Source organism: Bufo gargarizans, chromosome 5 (assembly GCF_014858855.1).
Source record: "Bufo gargarizans isolate SCDJY-AF-19 chromosome 5, ASM1485885v1, whole genome shotgun sequence".
Classification (NCBI taxonomy): domain Eukaryota; kingdom Metazoa; phylum Chordata; class Amphibia; order Anura; family Bufonidae; genus Bufo; species Bufo gargarizans.
The window spans coordinates 173,181,965-173,202,244 of NC_058084.1; the positions used below are offsets into that span (position 1 = coordinate 173,181,965).

General features: G+C 41.9%; 1 protein-coding gene across 3 annotated transcripts in view; it reads left to right on the plus strand.

The window, feature by feature from the left end:
* The window catches only part of LOC122937796 (collagen alpha-6(VI) chain-like), a 280,737-nt gene that overhangs the window by 54,751 nt on the left and 205,706 nt on the right, over positions 1-20,280 (plus strand). Inside the window, exon 2 of one of the 3 annotated variants that reach the window (XM_044292845.1) lies at positions 11,815-11,870. The exons of the other annotated variants lie outside the window; for them this stretch is intronic. The gene's annotated coding sequence lies outside the window, so the exon portion shown is untranslated. The remainder of the gene's footprint in view (positions 1-11,814; positions 11,871-20,280) is intronic. 3 annotated transcript variants of the gene reach the window in all.

Consider the following 20,280-nt stretch of genomic DNA (forward strand, 5'->3'; position numbering starts at 1 on the left):
TCATATATGTATACACAAAAATACATTTAAATAGTGAGGCAGATAAGAAAACTGGTGTAAAGCAGATCAATATGATTGCAGGAGGAAGAAAACATTTATAGCAGTAAGTTGTTCTAGCAGTTACAGATAAGGAGTGTGAACGTTTTATTGTCTCTTGATATGTATTCAGCACATGATGAAACAAGGAGGTTTTAGGCTTGAATTCCTAAAGAGATGAAGAATTACATAAATCCATGTGACACATAATTCCTGATCTGAGTGTGTTAAAGGTCATACGAAACAATCATGGTACAAATAATTGTTACTTTTACATAGAGTTGGACTCATGTGGTATATGCACCACTGACTCATAGGACTCATTCTACACTTAAATCACTCACACATAGAGCAATGCTGCAAACCCACCCACAAACTAAACATACAGCAAATCACTCACATAGAATAGGATTTTTGTGGCATATGTACTACTTACTCATAGGACTCATGCCACAGACACTAATAAGTCACACATCCTCCACTCACATACAGTATAAAACATATGCTGCACATAACCCATGTGTACATAGGACACTGTTACAGACAGATGATACGGACGATGGTCGAGGAACAATTGTGTCAACTAACTGGTTTGGCATTGGGCTAAACCTAAGTACATTATCCCGGCAGCCCCTTGATTTTCACCCTTTAACCCCCTAGAGGGATCTTGACTTCAATGCAGGGGAGCCACCGAGTTGCTACTTCTTGGAATAGTCCCAGTCTAGTTGGCAGCTGATGTACTGGGTCAGAACCACCAGTGAAAGTCGTCAGAAGTGCAGGCAATATCACAGACAGAACTAGGCAAGTACTGTCAAGCAGAACACAAGAGAATCTAAGGCAAAACACAGACATACCCAGACTATGGACAAACAGGTAAAGAATATGCAAAATCCACAGAACAGACTTCAGGACACAGTTCAGACATAGACAGACAAATCAGGCCCAATTACATAAACATGGCATGGTAGATCAGAAAAGAACTAGAACTTAGGAATCCATTGGCACACAGAACTAGGACTGAATTCAGAAACGCATGGAATAGACACAAACGTATGGCAAACAGAACTTGGATAAATTTCAGATATACATAGACAAAATACATGCACCAGACATCACAGTATCCAGACACTGACAGACTTTGCAAAGATCCAACAGAATCAATCTTGCACAGCCAAGGCATGTCACAGAACTCAGAAACATATGACAGACACAGAACTCAGGAAATATACTTGCATAGCAGACATAACAAGCTCATTAGTCAAACAGATGCAGGCACAAGACCAGGAAACATTAACTCACACAACACAAAACTGAGAAGAGATACAAGCAAATAGGCACTAATTCATACTCACAAGTAACCAAAGCAAGAATACATGGAAAAGTGGAAACATGAACCTCCATAGCAACAGAGACATGCTGCACACATACCACTTACATACACAATCACTTCTACAGTGCTTTGCAAAAGTATTCACCCCCTTTACTTTTTCCGTATTTTGCTACATTACAGCCTTAAGTTCAATGTTTTGTTAATCTGAATTTATGTGATGGATCAGAACACAATAGTCTAAGTTGGTGACGTGAAATGAGAAAAATATATAAATAAAACTATTGTTTAGAAATAGAAAACAGAAACAAAAAAATTGGCATGTGTGTACGTATTCACCCCCTTTGTTAGGAAGCCCATAAAAAGCTCTGGTGTAACCAATTTCTTCAGTAGTCACATAATTAGTGAAATGATGTCCAGCTGTGTGCAATCTAAGTGTCACATGAAGACCAAGGAACTCTCTAAACAAATAATGGGCAATGTTGTTGTGAAGTACAAGTCAGGGTTAAGCTGTAGGCTCCATAGAGTTGGGCTTTGTGGCCAGAAGAAAGCCATTACTTTCAGCTAAAAACAAAAAGGCACATTGTGAGTTTGCGAAAAAGGCATGTGGTAGACTCCTAAAATGTATGGAGGAAGGTGCTCTGGTCTGATGAGACTAAAATTTAACTTTTCAGCCATCAAAGAAAACGTTATGTCTGGCGCAAACCCAACACAACACATCACCCAAAGAACACCATCCCCACAGTGAAACATGGTGGTGGCATGATCACGCTGTGGGGATGTTTTTCAGCAGCCGGGACTGGGAAACTGGCCAGAGTTGAGGGAAAGATGGATGGTTCTAAATACAGGGATAGTCTTGAGCAAAATCTGTACCACTCTGTGTGTGATTTGAGGCTAGGAAGGAGATTCACCTTCCAGCAGGACAATGCCCCCAAACACACTGCTAAAGCAACACTTGAGTGGTTTAAGAGGAAACATGTAAACGTGTTGGAATGGCCTAGTCAAAGCCCAGATCTCAATCCAATAACAAAATCTGTGGTCAGACTTAAAGATTGCTGTTCACAAGTGCAAACCATCCAACTTGAAGGAGCTGGAGCAGTTTTGCAAGGAGGAATTGGCAAAAATTCCAGTGGTAAGATGTGGCAAGCTCATAGAGACTTATCCAAAGCAACTTGGAGCTGTGATTGCCACAAAATGTGGCTCTACAAAGTATTGACTTCAGGGGTGTTAATAGTTATGCACATTGACTTTTTCTGTTATTTTGACCTATTTGTTATTTGCTTCACAATAAAAATAAATAAAAATTCAAAATTATGGGCATGTTATGTAAATTAAATTATGCAAATCCTCAAACAATCCATGTTAATTCCAGGTTGTGAGGCACCAAAATACAAAAAAGTCAAGGGGTTGAATACTTTTGCAAGGCACCGTATGCATAGTAGAACTAACACGTCTGCCATAGATCTTATGTTAGTGTTTAGTCAGTAATTTCCATCAGTGATTGTGAGCCAAAACCAGGAGAGGAGGCTACACAGATATTAAGTATAAGGGAAAGATCTACTTCTGTTCTTTGTTTAGACCCGCACCTAGTTTTGGCTCACAATCACTGATGTAAATCACTGACTGAACATGGAGTGTGTAAAAAACGTTGCACCCCCGGTATGGAACATTATCACATGCACCTCTTCCCATTCCCAAAGGGATTGTCCACTTGTAAACAAAATCTGACTGCAGAATACATAAAAGTATAATGAACCAGACAATACTCACTAGTTAAATCATAATGCTGCCCTACGGATTGTATATTCTTTTAAACCTATAATAACACTATATGGTACATATATCAGTGTTGCCCAAAACACTAAAATAATGTTAATTTCATAAACAGTGCGGGATAGAGAACATGGCACAATGATACAAAATATCAGTCGAGTAATATTATTACTGGGTATACTAAAGTCCACCAAATCACAAGCCAAGTCCTTGGTCAATAAGAAGCAGACTACATAAGACACGCCATTGCAATGCTCTGCACATCATAGCTCCAACACCCCAAAGCATGTTTCGTGAAGGCTTTATTATAGCAAAGCATAAATTACAATTTCATGATTAGAGCTTTAATTGGCAAAAGTATTAAAGTATCTGTAACTGTTTGAGGTCTTGGAAAGCGAACTTGAAGAATCTTTTGTCTCAAAATCTGGCACTATGCACTATGCAAGATCCCAAGCAGAGACACCATTCTCAGCTCAGCCACTGTCAAAGACCCAGCCACAGTAATTAAACACACAAGGCAGCCAGATTAGGGTCTTACATGGACTGTATTATATTTAGTTTGGTTGCACCCACATTGGTATTTGAAGTTGAAGTATTGTGTTTATAGGAAGAGCAAATCCAGCATATGACTCCATTAGCATATCACTGAAGGCGTCATAAAAATTAACTGTTATCTAAATTACTAATCTCATTAATAAAGGGGCCCAGACAATCAAAACCCAAAACAATAACAATGTGATAGAAAGAACAAAACAATTTTTTGGCAGGGGAGGGGGTAGTGGGGAAAATCCGTCCCTAACTATTCCTAACTGTATGCCCTGCTGCCTCTGTTGGCCAATTGACAATAATGGCAGATAACAAAAGACACACTAGCCCTGGGATGAGGAGTCTAACTATGGCACATGATAGTACATGAGATCCCCGAAGTAAAGGTTAATATAATCAAACATGTGTTCAATGTAAAGGTACAGATAATGTGATAATACGTATTTGTAGTACCTAGTGGTCCATACATGAGGCCTTACATGGTATAAAAAGGGATATAGAAGGCAGCGTAGTCCCCATCATCAAAGATAGTAAGAAACTAATTGGTTCCAAGGAAACCACTAACACAGGGCCAGTGCAGCATCAGCAGGCAGCCAGTGGCATGGCAGGTAGTGGTGCCATGCGTGGATGACGCGGCTACATCATTGGAGGGCAGGGCCAGGCTATTGAAAGTGTGGTATCCATGATGTAGGTAAGCACTATCCTGTATCCTGTACCTGTCGGGCCACACTGCTAAAGGGACCATGATTCCCTGAGCAGAAACTGCATAATTGCAGTGACCGCCTATCTCTCTTTCCCACATAACCCAAAGGGGCGGAACATGCCGGCAGTAAAAGAGGCGATGTATACAAAAAGATTATAGATGGGCACAATAGATGAAGCATAAAAGTGTGGTAAAGAGCACCACCTATCCCTAAATTAGGTAATGTGCCACTCTGCATGGAGCACTAGCAACCCCTTATCCAGAGGCGTAGCTATAGGGGAAGCAGGGGAAGCGACGGCTTTAGGGCCCATCCAGTAGGAGGACTAAAATATTTTGTCAGGGCCCCCTCAACAGTATTACACAATGAAATTATATACAGTGACAGTATAGACGGTGTAGAAAATGGATGGAACAGCTGCCGGGCCTGGTCTGAGAGAGCGATCTTTACTAGCAACAGGAATGGGGGCGGCATGAAAGGAAGAGGTTGCAAAAAATTACTGGGGAACGGAGGCCCCATTCAAAAATTTGCTGTGGGGCCCAGTCATTTCTAGTTATGCCACTGCCTTCATCCCTAAATTAGGTACAATACCACTCTATATGAGGCACGATTAAAACGTTATTGGCACCCAACCTACACCAAGTCTGGGGCCAAGGTGAGGGAACCTGTAAATGGCTAGTTTTAATGCTATCTTTTCTTGCATGACTCTAGGGGGATCTAAATTGTGTATATACATGGTGTTATGTACTATATGCAGTATAGTCAGTGATGATAGAACAAGCCAAATATATCCTAGTAGCCCACAATCATAACAGGCTGGGCAGCATTTGTGTATACCCCTTTATATACAGTATATACTAGACATTAGGCCCATTACAATAACGGATGCTAGAACAGTAGTGCATAAACATTAGTAGGAACAGTCTATATTAAATGGCAAGGGAACTTGACCACACTGATTGGTGGCTGAGACTGGTGGCTGTGGATAAGACTGCTGGCACTGATTGGTGACTGAGACCGGTGGCTGCGGCTGGTGGCTGTGGCTGGTAGCTGTGGCTGAGATTGCTGGCTGTGGCTGAGACTGCTGACTGCGGCTGGTGGCTGTGGCTGAGACTGCTGGCACTGATTGATGGCTATGGCGGAACTGCTAGCTGCGTATTGTGGCTGAGACTGCTGGCACTGAGTGCTGGCTGTAGCTGAGAATGCTGGCACTGACTGGTGGCTAAGACTAGTGGCTGTGGCTGGTGGCTGAGACTGGTGGCTGCAGCTGAGATTGCCGGCTGTGGCTTGTGGCTGAGACTGCTGGCACTGACTGGTGGCTGTGGCTGGTGACCGAGACTGGTGGCTGTGGCTGAGATTGCTGGCCGTGGCTTGTGGCTGAGACTGCTGGCACTCAATGCTGGCTGTGACTGAGACTGCTGACTGCGGCTGGTGGCTGTGGCTGAGACTGCTGGCTGCGGATGAGACTGCTGTTACTGACTGCTGGCTGCGGCTTGTGGCTGAGACGGCTGGCACTGAGTGTTGGTTGTTGCTGAGACTGGTTCACTGGCACTGCCACTGACTGGTCACCGAGACTGTTGGCTGTGGCTGGTGGCACTGACTGATGGTTGAGATGGCTGGTACTGACTGGTGGCTGACACTGCTGGCACTGTGACTGGTGGCTATGGCTGTACGACTGGCACTGACTGCTGGTGCTGAGACTGCTGGTAGCGACTGGTAGGTCAGACTGCTGACAGGAGATCCTCTCTATATGGCTGATAGTGCTGTGACTGACGAACATAAATGGCGGCTGGGACTGACGAACAGAAATGGCAGCTGGGACTAACAAATAGAAATGGTGGCGCTTCGACCTCCTTTCTGACGCGCTGGTGTGGGCGGTGCAGGCGGTATGTGGAGCGCTGTGTCCCGATTGGTCAGCGCGCTGGTGTGAGCGGTGCGGGGGTCTTGTTATTATTAGGGTTATTCCTGCAGTGTAGAAATCTTTTGCTAGAGGTAGTTGTGCATTGTGCGTGTATATGTTTTTATATATATATATATATATATATATATATATACAGTACAGACCAAAAGTTTGGACACACCTTCTCATTCAAAGAGTTTTCTTTATTGTCATGACTATGAAAATTGTAGATTCACACTGAAGGCATCAAAACTATGAATTAACACATGTGGAATTATATACATGACAAAAAAGTGTGAAACAACTGAAAGTATGTCATATTCTAGGTTCTTCAAAGTAGCCACCTTTTGCTTTGATTACTGCTTTGCACACTCTTGGCATTCTCTTGATGAGCTTAAAGAGGTAGTCACCTGAAATGGTTTTCACTTCACAGGTGTGCCCTGTCAGGTTTAATAAGTGGGATTTCTTGCCTTATAAATGGGGTTGGGACCATCAGTTGAGTTGTGGAGAAGTCAGGTGGATACACAGCTGATAGTCCTACTGAATAGACTGTTAGAATTTGTATTATGGCAATAAAAAAACAGCTAAGTAAAGAAAAACGAGTGGCCATCATTACTTTAAGAAATGAAGGTCAGTCAGTCCGAAAAATTGGGAAAACTTTGAAAGTGTCCCCAAGTGCAGTCACAACAACCTTCAAGCGCTACAAAGAAACTGGCTCACATGCGGACCGCCCCAGGAAAGCAAGATCAAGAGTCCCCCTTTGCTGCGGAGGATAAGTTCATCCGAGTCATCAGCCTCAGAAATTGCAGGTTAACAGCAGCTCAGATTAGAGACCAGGTCAATGCCACACAGAGTTCAAGCAGCAGACACATCTCTAGAACAACTGTTAAGAGGAGACTGTGTGAATCAGGCCTTCACGGTAGAATATCTGCTAGGGAACCACTGCTAAGGACAGGCAACAAGCAGAAGAGACTTGTTTGGGCTAAAGAACACAAGGAATGGACATTAGATCAGTGGAAATCTGTGCTTTGGTCTGATGAGTCAAAATTTGAGATCTTTTGTTCCAACCACTGTGTCTTTGTGCGACGCATAAAAGGTGAACGGATCGACTCTACATGCCTGGTTCCCACCGTGAAGCATGGAGCAGGAGGTGTGATGGTGTGGGGGTGCTTTGCTGGTGACACTGTTGGGGATTTATTCAAAATTGAAGGCATACTGAACCAGCATGGCTACCACAGCATCTTGCAGCGGGATGCTATTCCATCTGGTTTGAAGGAGAGTGATGGGGTGCTGTGCCAGATGACCTGGCCTCCACAGTCACCGGACTTGAACCCAATCGAGATGGTGAGCTGGACTGCATAGTGAAGGCAAAAGGGCCAACAAGTGCTAAGCATCTCTGGGAACTCCTTCAAGACTGTTGGAAGACCATTTCAGGTGACTACCTCTTGAAGCTCATCAAGAGAATGCCAAGAGTGTGCAAAGCAGTAATCAAAGCAAAAGGTGGCTACTTTGAAGAACCTAGAATATAACGTATTTTCAGTTGTTTCACACTTTTTTGTTATGTATATAATTCCACATGTGTTAATTCATAGTTTTTATGCCTTCATTGTGAATCTACAATTTTCTTAGTCATGAAAATAAAGAAAACTCTTTGAATGAGAAGGTGTGTCCAAACTTTTGGTCTGTACTGTGTGTGTATATATATATATATATATATATATATATATATTACTATTTTCATGAGGCAAGGTAACCAAAAAATGGCTGTTTTGGCACATTTTTTATTTTTTTATTTTTTTTTAAAATGTTCACCTGACAGAGTAGATAATGTGGTATTTTTATAGAGCAGGTCATAACGATGCCGTGATACCTAATAAGTCTATTTTTTATTTTTTGGGGATTTACACAAAATATCATGTTTTTGTGTTTTCATTTTCTGAAAGCCATATTTTTTATTTTGGGCGATTGTCGTAGGTAGGATATCATTTTTTGCTGGAAGAGATAATGGTTTGATTGGTACCATTTTGGGGCACATATGAATATTTAATTACTACACTTTTTGTGATGTAAGGTGATAAAAAATTGCTTTTTTAAAACATTTTTTATTCAATTTTTTTTACGGTGCTCACCAGACGGGTTGGATCACATACTATTTTTATAGAGCAGGTTGTTACGGACATGACGATACCTAATACAGGGAATGCAGAATTATTAGGCAAATGAGTATTTTGACCACATCATCCTCTTTATGCATGTTGTCTTACTCCAAGCTGTATAGGCTCGAAAGCCTACTACCAATTAAGCATATTAGGTGATGTGCATCTCTGTAATGAGAAGGGGTGTGGTCTAATGACATCAACACCCTATATCAGGTGTGCATAATTATTAGGCAACTTCCTTTCCTTTGGCAAAATGGGTCAAAAGAAGGACTTCACAGGCTCAGAAAAGTCAAAAATAGTGAGATATCTTGCAGAGGGATGCAGCACTCTTAAAATTGCAAAGCTTCTGAAGCGTGATCATCGAACAATCAAGCGTTTCATTCAAAATAGTCAACAGGGTCGCAAGAAGCGTGTGGAAAAACCAAGGCACAAAATAACTGCCCATGAACTGAGAAAAGTCAAGCGTGCAGCTGCCAAGATGCCACTTGCCACCAGTTTGGCCATATTTCAGAGCTGCAACATCACTGGAGTGCCCAAAAGCACAAGGTGTGCAATACTCAGAGACATGGCCAAGGTAAGAAAGGCTGAAAGACGACCACCACTGAACAAGACACACAAGCTGAAACGTCAAGACTGGGCCAAGAAATATCTCAAGACTGATTTTTCTAAGGTTTTATGGACTTATGAAATGAGAGTGAGTCTTGATGGGCCAGATGGATGGGCCCGTGGCTGGATTGGTAAAGGGCAGAGAGCTCCAGTCCGACTCAGACGCCAGCAAGGTGGAGGTGGAGTACTGGTTTGGGCTGGTATCATCAAAGATGAGCTTGTGGGGCCTTTTCGGGTTGAGGATGGAGTCAAGCTCAACTCCCAGTCCTACTGCCAGTTTCTGGAAGACACCTTCTTCAAGCAGTGGTACAGGAAGAAGTCTGCATCCTTCAAGAAAAACATGATTTTCATGCAGGACAATGCTCCATCACATGCGTCCAAGTACTCCACAGCGTGGCTGGCAAGAAAGGGTATAAAAGAAGAAAATCTAATGACATGGCCTCCTTGTTCACCTGATCTGAACCCCATTGAGAACCTATGGTCCATCATCAAATGTGAGATTTACAAGGAGGGAAAACAGTACACCTCTCTGAACAGTGTCTGGGAGGCTGTGGTTGCTGCTGCACGCAATGTTGATGGTGAACAGATCAAAACACTGACAGAATCCATGGATGGCAGGCTTTTGAGTGTCCTTGCAAAGAAAGGTGGCTATATTGGTCACTGATTTGTTTTTGTTTTGTTTTTGAATGTCAGAAATGTATATTTGTGAATGTTAAGATGTTATATTGGTTTCACTGGTAAAAATAAATAATTGAAATGGGTATATATTTGTTTTTTGTTAAGTTGCCTAATAATTATGCACAGTAATAGTCACCTGCACACACAGATATCCCCCTAAAATAGCTAAAACTAAAAACAAACTAAAAACAAACTAAAAACTACTTCCAAAAATATTCAGCTTTGATATTAATGAGTTTTTTGGGTTCATTGAGAACATGGTTGTTGTTCAATAATAAAATTAATCCTCAAAAATACAACTTGCCTAATAATTCTGCACTCCCTGTATGTGCATTTTTTTTAAATTTAATTTTATTCAATAAAAGCATGTTTGAGAAAAAAAATCATGTTTTTGTGTTTCCATATTCTGAAAGCCATATTTTTTTATTTTTTGGGCGATTGTCTTAGGTATGATCTCATTTTTTGCGGGATGAGATGTCGGTTTGATTGGTACCATTATGGGGCACATATAACTTTTTGATTGCTTGATATTAGACTTTTTGTGATGTAAGGTGATAAAGCATGGGTTTTTTTGCACATTTTTAGTTTTTATTTTTTTTATGGTGTTTACCAGACGGGTTGGATCACATACTATTTGGTCGTTACAGACATGACGATACCTAATGTGCATTTTTAAAATGTTATTTTATTCAATAAAAGCATGTTTGAAAAAAAATCATGTTTTTGTGTCTCCATTTTCTGAAAGCCATATTTTTTTTTATTTTTGGGACGATTGGCTTATGTAGGGGCTCATTTTTTCTGGGATGAGGTCACGGTTTAATTGGTGCTAATTTTGGATACATATGACTTTTTATTCCCATTTTTACCATTTTTGGGGAAGTGCAGTGGGCGAAATTGCAATTCCATCATAGTTTTTTTTTTTTTATGGTGTTCACCATGGGGTAAAAGTAACATGATCCTTTTATAGATCAGGTTTTCTATTTTTAACCAATTATGCGTGGATATAGAAAGGTTTTGTTTGTATTTTTTTTCACTTTTTTTCATTTTTTGGACCCAGACCCACTTGGTTCTTGAAGATCCAGTGGGTCTGATGGCTTACAATACACTGCAGTACACTATATAGTGTACTGCAGTGTATTGAACTCACACTAAGGGCTCATGCACACAAACTTATTTTCTTTCCGCTTCTGTTCTGTTTTATTTGCGGACTGTATGTGGAACCATTCACTTCAAGAGGGCTGTAGAAAATACAGATGTGACTCCGTGTGCATTCCGTTTCCATTTGTCTGCATGGCCATTCTGCAAAAAAATAGTGCATGTCCTATTATTGTCCGCAAATCACGTGAGAGGCCCCCATTTAAGTCAATGGTCCGCAAAAAATACAGAACGCACGCGGAACACATCCATATGTCATCTGTATTTCGTCGGTATTTTGCGGATCCATACTGTAGAAATGCTATACCAAGCCCATATTGCTCATGTGTTTGGTGCTTAATAAATTGCTGTTTCCGATCCGCAAAAAACGTATCAATTACAGAAACCATATGGATATGTTTTTTGCAATAACAGAACGGAAGAGGACTTAAATCAAAGAGAAAAAAAACTCAGATACAGAACAACGGATCTGTGAAAAACGGACCGCAAAACAACAATGGTCGAGAGCCTGAGCCCTAAGCCTGATCACCACTGCTAAAGCAACACTTGAGTGGTTTAAAAGGAAACATGCAAATGTGCTGGAATGGCCTAGTCAAAGCCCAGATCTCAATCCAATAGGAAATCTGTGGTCAGACTTAAAGATTGCTATTCACAAGCGCAAACCATCCAACTTGAAGGAGCTGGAGCAGTTCTGCAAGGAGGAATGGGCAAAAATCCCAGTGGTAAGATCTGGCAAGCTCATAGAGACTTATCCAAAGTGACTTGGAGCTGTGATTGCTGCAAAAGGTGGCGCTACAAAGTATTGACTTTAGGGGGGTGAATAGTTATGCACATTGACTTGTTCTGTTATTTTGTCCTATTTGTTGTACAAATTGTGGGCATGTTATGTAAATTGAATGATGCAAATCCTCAAACAATCCATGTTAATTCCAGGTTGCGAGGCACCAAAATACGAAAAAAAAGTCAAGAGGGGTGAATACTTTTGCAAGGTACAGTAGCACTAACCCGTCTGCCATAGATCTTATGTTAGTGTTTAGTCAGTAATTTCCATCATTGTGAGCCAAAACCAGGAGAGGAGGCTACACAGATATTAAGTATAAGGGAAAGATCTACTTCTGTTCTTTGTTTAGACCCGCTCCTAGTTTTGGGTCACAATCACTGATGTAAATCACTGACTGAACATTGACTGTGTAAAAAAGGTTTCACCCCCAATATGGAACATTATCGCATGCACCTCTTCCCATTCCCAAAGGGATTGTCCACGTGTAAACAAAATCTGACTGCAGAATACATAAAAGTATAATGAACCAGACAATACACACTAGTTAAATCATAATGCTGCCCTACGGATTGTATATTCTTTTAAACCTATAATAACACTATATGGTACATATATCAGTGTTGCCCAAAACACTAAAATAATGTTAATTTCATAAACGGTGCGGGATAGAGAACATGGCACAATGATACAAAATATCAGTCGAGTAATATTATTACTGGGTATACTAAAGTCCACCAAATCACAAGCCAAGTCCTTGGTCAATAAGAAGCAGACTACATAAGACACGCCATTGCAATGCTCTGCACATCATAGCTCCAACACCCCAAAGCATGTTTCGTGAAGGCTTTATTATAGCAAAGCATAAATTACAATTTCATGATTAGAGCTTTAATTGGCAAAAGTATTAAAGTATCTGTAACTGTTTGAGGTCTTGGAAAGCGAACTTGAAGAATCTTTTGTCTTAAAATCTGGCACTATGCACTATGCAAGATCCCAAGCAGAGACACCATTCTCAGCTCAGCCACTGTCAAAGACCCAGCCACAGTAATTAAACACACAAGGCAGCCAGATTAGGGTCTTACATGGTCTGTATTATATTTAGTATTGTGTTTATAGGAAGAGCAAATCAAGCATATGACACCATTAGCATATCACTGAAGGCGTCATAAAAATTCACTGTTATCTAAATTAGTAATCTCATTAATAAAGGGGCCCAGACAATTAAAACCCAAAACAATAACAATGTGATAGAAAGAACAAAACAATTTTTGGGTGGGGGGGGGGGGTAGTGGGGAAAATCCCTCCCTAACTATCCCTAACTGTATGCCCTGCTGCCTGGGGTCAAACCTTGGTGGTAGGTGTACCCCATGCTCATGCCTCACTAGTACGCCCTAAGTAGGCCTTAGGGGATAAACAAAGAAAATTAACAACAATTCAGATCATATACAGTTTTGTCTTGATGGATAAGGTGGTTGTCAAAGTGTCCAAGAGATGCAACAATTATGTCCTAGATATTACTTATGCCCTATAGAAACATCAATTACAATCTGACGCATTTCACCCCTCAACAGGGTTCCTCAGAGGACAATAAGGTGTAAAGACACAGTGAGGGCTAATACACTAAATAATTCAATAAACCATACAAACTAAGGCAACAAGACAATGTGGTTGTACAGTTGTCAGGAGACAAAAAAAAACATTAGCCTAGGGTTCAGTAAGGATGTCACTGTTCAAACTGTACAAACATCACCTAAGGTAGGGCCAATAGGTGCCAAAACATGGGTAATAATAAACCAATTGGCTAATGATAAGCCTGTTGGCCAATTGACACTAATGGCAGATAACAAAAGACACACTAGTCCTGGGATGAGGAGTCTAACTATGGCACATGATAGTACATGAGATCTCTGAAGTAAAGGTTAATATAATCAAACATGTGTTCAAGAGTAAAGTTACAGATAATGCTATAATGCATATGGATGGAGTAGAGTTAACACTCCTGTTTTCGAAGATTTCTGAGTTGTGTTATCTAATCTAAGCAAACACCTTCAATTGCTTTTCAATGGCTTTTGTCTCAAGATAACATGATGAGTTAAGAAATTTGAGTTAAGAGCTGGAGTGCTAACCCTGCTCCATCTGTATTTGTAGTACCTAGTGGTCCATACATGAGTCCTTACATGGTATAAAAAGGGATATAGAAGGCAGTGTAGGCCCCATCATCAAAGATAGTAAGAAACTAATTGGTTCCAAGGAAACCACTCACACAGGGCCAGTGCAGCATCAGTAGGCAGCCAGCGGCATGGCAGGTGGTGGTGCCACACGTGGATGACGCGGCTACATCATCGGGGGGCAGGGCCAGGCCACGCTATTCAAGGTGTGGTAGCCATGATGTAGGTAAGCACTATCCTGTATCCTGTCGGGCCACACTGCTAAAGGGACCATGGTTCTGAATTTGCCTGATGGATGGGCGTGCCTAGGCGGAAACTGCGTAATTGCAGTGACCGTCTATCTCTCTTTCCCACGTCACCCAAAGGGGCGGAACATGCCGGCAGTGAAAGAGGCGACGTATTATGTACCACTCTGCATGGAGCACTAGCAACCCCTTATCCCTAAATTAGGTACAATACCACTCTATATGAGGCACGATTAAACCGTTATTGGCACCCAACCTACACCAAGTCTGGGGCCAAGGTGAGGGAACCTGTAAATGGCTAGTTTTAATACTATAGTTTCTTGCATGACTTTAGGGGGATCTAAATTGCGTATATAAATGGTGTTATGTACTATATGCAGTATAGTCAGTGATGATAGAACAAGCCAAATATATCCTAGTAGCCCACAATCATAACAGGCTGGGCAGCATTTGTGTATATCCCTTTATATAAAGTATATACTAGACATTAGGCCCGTTACAATAACGGATGCTAGAACAGTAATGCATAAACATTAGTAGGAACGGTCTATATTAAATGGCAAGAGAACTTGACCACACTGACTGGTGGCTAAGACTGGTGGCTGTGGCTGAGACTGCTGGCACTGACTGGTGGCTAAGACTGGTGGCTGTGGCTGGTGGCCGAGACTGGTGGCTACGGCTGAGATTGCCAGCTGTGGCTTGTGGCTGAGACTGCTGGCACTGACTGGTGGCTGAGACTGCTGGCACTGACTGGTGGCTTTGCCTGAGACTGCTGGCACTGACTGGTTGCTGAGACTCGTGGCTGTGGCTGGTGGCCGATACTGCTGGCTGTGGCTAGGATTGCTGTCTGTAGCTTGTGGCTGAGACTGTTGGCACTAAGTGCTTGCTGTGGCTGAGACTGCTGACTGGGGCTGGTGGCTGTGGCTGAGACTGCTGGCTGCGGCTGAGACTGCTGTTACTGACTGGTGGCTGTGGCTCAGACTGCTGGCTGCGGCTGTGGCTGAGACTGCTGGCTGCGGCTGAGACTGGTGTTACTGACTGGTGACTGTGGCTCAGACTGCTGGCTGCAGCTTGTTGACTACTGGCACTGAGTGTTGGTTGTAACTGAGACTGCTACACTGGCAGTGACTGGTCGCTGAGACTGGTGGGTGTGGCTGGTGGCACTGACTGATGGTTGAGATGGCTGGCACTGACTGGTGGCTGACACTACTGGCACTGTGACTGGTGGCTATGGCTGTACGACTGGCACTGACTGCTGGTGCTGAGACTGCTGGTAGCGACTGGTAGGTCAGACTGCTGACAGGGGCTCCTCTCTATATGGCTGATAGTGCTGTGACTGACGAACAGAAATGGCAGCTGGGACTGACGAACAGAAATGGTGGCGCTTCGACCTCCTTTCCGTTGCGCAGGTGTGGGTGGTGCAGGCAGCATGTGGAGCGCCGTGTCATCGCGCTGGTGTGAGTGGTGCGGGGGGCTTGTTATTATTAGGGTTATTCCTGCAGTGTAGAAATCTTTTGCCAGAGGTAGTTGTGCATTGTGCGTGTATATAGATATACAGTATAAATATATTTATATATTACTATTTTTATGAGGCAAGGTAACCAAAAAATTGCTGTTCTGGCACAGTTTTTACTATTTCTTTTTTTACAATGTTCACCTGACAGAGTAGATAATGTGATATTTTTATAGATCAGGTCATAACGATGCCGCGATACCTAATTAGTCAATTTTTTACATTTTATTTTGGATTTACACAAGAAAACATTTTTAGAAAAAATATTGTATTTCCATTTTCTGAAAGCCATATTTTTTTTCTTTTTTGAGTGATTGTCTTAGGTAGATCTTATTTTTTGCTGGAAGAGACGGTGGTTTAATTGGTACCATTTTGGGGCACATATGAATATTTGATCCCTTGGTATTATACTTTTTGTGATGTAAGGTGATCAAAAATGGCTTTTTTGGCACATTTTTTATTCTAGTTTCTACGGCGCTCACTAGACGGGTTGAATCACATAATAGTTTTATAGTGCAGGTTGTTACGGACATGATGATACCTAATATGTGCATTTTAAAAAAAAAATTGTTTCCATTTTCTGAAAGCCATATTTTTTTATTTTTTGGGTGATTGTCTTAGGTAGGGTCTCATTTTTTGCGGGATGAGATGTTGGTTTGATTGGCACCATTATGGGGCACATATAACTTTTTGATTGCTTGGTATTACACTTTTTGGGATGTAAGGTGATAAAAAATGTTTTTTTTTTTGCACATTTTTTGTTTTTATTTTTTATGGTGTTTACCAGACGGGTTGGATCACATGCTATTTTTATAGAGCAAGTCGTTACAGACATGACAATACCTAATATGTGCATTTTTAAAATTTTATTTTATTCAATAAAAGCATGTTTGAAAAAAAAAAATCATGTTTTGTGTCTCCATTTTCCGAAAGCCATTTTTTTTTTTTTTTTTTGGACGATTGGCTTATGTAGGGGCTCATTTTATGTTGGATGAGGTCACGGTTTAATTGGTGCTAATTTTGGATACATATGACTTTTTTGATCACTTTTTTACCTTTTTTTTTGGGAAGTGCGGTGGGCGACATTGCAATTCCATTATAATTTTATTTTTATGGTGTTCACCATGGGGTAAAAGTAACATGATCCTTTTATAGATCAGGTTTTAAATTTTTTAAATTTTTAACCAATTATGTGTGGATATAGAAAGGTTTTGTTTGTTTTTTTCACTTTTTTTTCACTTTTTTTTGACCCAGACCCACCAGTGGATCTGATGGCTTACAATACACTGCAGTACACTATATAGTGTACTGCAGTGTATTGAACTCACACTAAGGGCTCATGCACACAAACGTATTTTCTTTCCACTTCTGTTCTGGGTTTTTTGTGGACTGTATGCGGCTTCAATGGGACTGTAGAAAATACGGAAGTTACTCCGTGTGCATTCTGTTTCCGTTTGTCCGCATGGCCGTTCTGCTACAAAGTAGTGCATGTCCTATTATTTTCCGCAAATCACGTCAGAGGTCCCATTCAAGTCAATGGGTCCGCAAAAAATACGGAACGCACACGGAGCACATCCGTATGTCATCCGTATTTCATCCACATTTTGCGGATCCATACTGTAGAAATGCTATGCTGCAGAAAACGGATCAAATATGGAAACCATACGGATATGTTTTTTGCAATAACATAACGGAAGAGGACTTAAATCAGAGGGGAAAAAAATCAGATACAGAACAACGTATCCGTGAAAAACGGACCGCAAAACAACAACGGTCGTGTGCATGAGCCCTAAGCCTGATCACCACTGTGAAGGTGTCCGGTTGCCATGGTAGCCACCGGGACGCTGCCACAGCATAGCGGCCCGATGGTGAAAGGGAGGGAGCTCCCTCTCTCAGTTTACACTTCAAGCATCGGCTGCTGCCACAGCAGAGCAGCAGGCCGACGGTTAGCCCCTCCATACAACGGTCCCTAAGGACCACGGCATGGAAGGGGTTAAACAGCTAACACTCTATCATTCTGAAAGGGGGGGGTGGTCTGCGTGCTCTTCATCTCCTTCACGGCCTCTCATCTGGACTTCAATTCCCAGAGGTCTGTTCGGCAAAGGCGGCACATGTGCACTGCCTGTTTGTGCGCTACACTGCTGGTGAGCCAAGAGAGGAGCGGACGGAGGCAGGGGAACTGAAGCAGAAGCGGACGGCGGCGGGGGAGCTGTGGCCTGCCTATAGGGTCTCGGAGGTATCTATGGGCAGTCAGGCTGCTGACACCCTGCAGGGAAACTTGTGTGTAGCTCTGTGTCCTGATTGGACGCCCCGCCGCGCATGCCCAGTGCAAAACTGGGTACACACACACGGACACAGCGCACTCACACAGGAATTTTATCATGTAGGATATAGAACATAAAAATAAAAATAAAAAAAACACTTGATAAACACCAATAATCCAATCTTGGGCAATTTTGCATGCCGATAAGCTAGAATGCTGGCTAAGGGTTCAAAAATTACACTGAAGAATGAGTGGCTATAAGAAACAAGTGAACATCAATCGGTCATTAAGGCCGCCCGATACTTGTGATTTGAATCTATATATCCTATCTGATTCCTTTTGCAAAAATACACTTATCCCAATCACCGCCCCTTGGTGAGGGTCAGACTGCCTCTACTGCAAAAAATGTTAAGGCCTGAGGGTCACCTCTGTGGACCTTAATCATATGCCTTGATACGGGGGTGTCCTTTTTTTTTACAATATCATTAATATTTTCCAGGACCCTCCTACGCATTTCCCTAATGGTGTTCCCAACAGAGTCATGAGGACATGTACATTTACAGAGGTATATTACACCCCGTGTTTTACAGATTATAAAATCCCATAGAGAGTAGATCTGACTAGTAAGAGCAGAGGTGACTGTTTTTGAGGGACAAATGTTATTACAGGCCTTAGTTCCACCACATATGAAGGTACCTAGTGGACGTTTATCCAACCAGGTACTAGTCGTAGGTGGTCTAGAGTAGTGGCTATGTACCAGTCTGTCATGTAGGTTGCTTTCCTATCTATAAGTAATACCTGGATGGGAATGGATCACATCAGTAAGGTCCTTATCCCTAAGGAGAATGGGCCAATATTTAGATAGCCATAATCGAGCTATACAATATATACTGTTGAAAATCCCAGTGATTCTGGTAACCGTATCAGAGCGGTTTCTAGGGACAAGAACTTGTTCCATGTTGGACCATTCTACATTCCTAAAGGCAGAGTGAAGACGAGTTGGAGGATAACCTGACTTAGATTACCTGCAGATATTGACCTCTAGGTATACCATGGCGAAGGGGGGCTGGATGGAAACTAGACCAGTGGAGGAGTTATTGATGGCAGTGGATTTACAATACATTGAGGTGGATAGTTTGCCATCGCTGTAAGTGTATTAGGGTGGATTTCAGATATAAAAGGGAGACCTATATGACACTATTACTATAATGGGGTCCATCAGGAGTTCTGCAAGACAAAATACCGCTGCTAGCATGTAACTTTACTTGGTCTGTGCTTCATGGCTAAGCTGCTGCGGTTCCTAAATGCTTCTATTTTGCAAAAATACCACTCCTAGTTGATTGTGGAATATCTAGGAGGAAAGAAATTTCACAAACTGACATTTTGAAATGGTGGCATCCAATTACAGTACCATGCTAGAATTCAGTGAGCTCTTTATAATGACCCAGTCTTTCACAAACCTTTGCAATGGCAGACTGCATGGATAGGTTCCTCAATAATTTTGTCCAAGTCAAATCTATTCAAGTCACCAAGCAGATCCACGCTGTTACAGAATATTCTGTACTTACTGAATATGGATTGCAATATAATATCATTTTTCTACAGCTCATCACATATGCTAGGCTACTGACCAAAATTACAGCTCATCCAGCTATGTTAGATTAGAACTGAAAATTTGCCTAGTTATGGGGTGCATCACTGCAATACTCGGTAGAATTGAATAAAGCTTTGTAAAATACATATGGGAGTAATGGCTACCCTATATGCTATATTTACTGACGACTTCTTTATTAACTTAAAGAGGACCTTTCATCAGTTTGTAGTAAGTGAGATAAATATCTGTACCTGCGGGGTACCCTCCTCTGTGCTGCCACCCTGCCTGGTTTTTAAAATAGCGCTCCTGTGCCCTGTTATGGCCCCCTGCAAATTTTGCGCTCAGTATGCTAATACTGAGCATCGGGGCAATGGGGAGGAGATGCAGTTTTTCTCTGTGGGCGTCTCCCCTGGCTGTGACGCTCTGCGCTGCGAGGAGACGCCCACAGAGAAAGACTGCGTCTTCTCCCCATTGCTCCGATGCTCAGTATTAGCATACTGAGCGCAAGATTTGCGGGGGGTAGTATTGTTGATATTGAAACTATTCTCAAATATTTAGAAAATGCTCCACCAGCAAACTACTGGAGCTCAGCCTTTCAGTTACCAGCTGAAAAAAAGGAATAAATCAATAGTAATATAGGCTGGCTTACAGTATTTTTGCATAAAATTTTATTAATGCACTAACTCAAAACAAACTGACTATATGTCAGCATATCAGCATACATACATAAATAGAATAGGTATATAAGTACGGAGCTCACGCACAACCTAAATAGCTGGAGTACTCCTAAGAATAAGACCTAATGGCTAGGGTGAGGCTGCAAGAGGTATTCAAT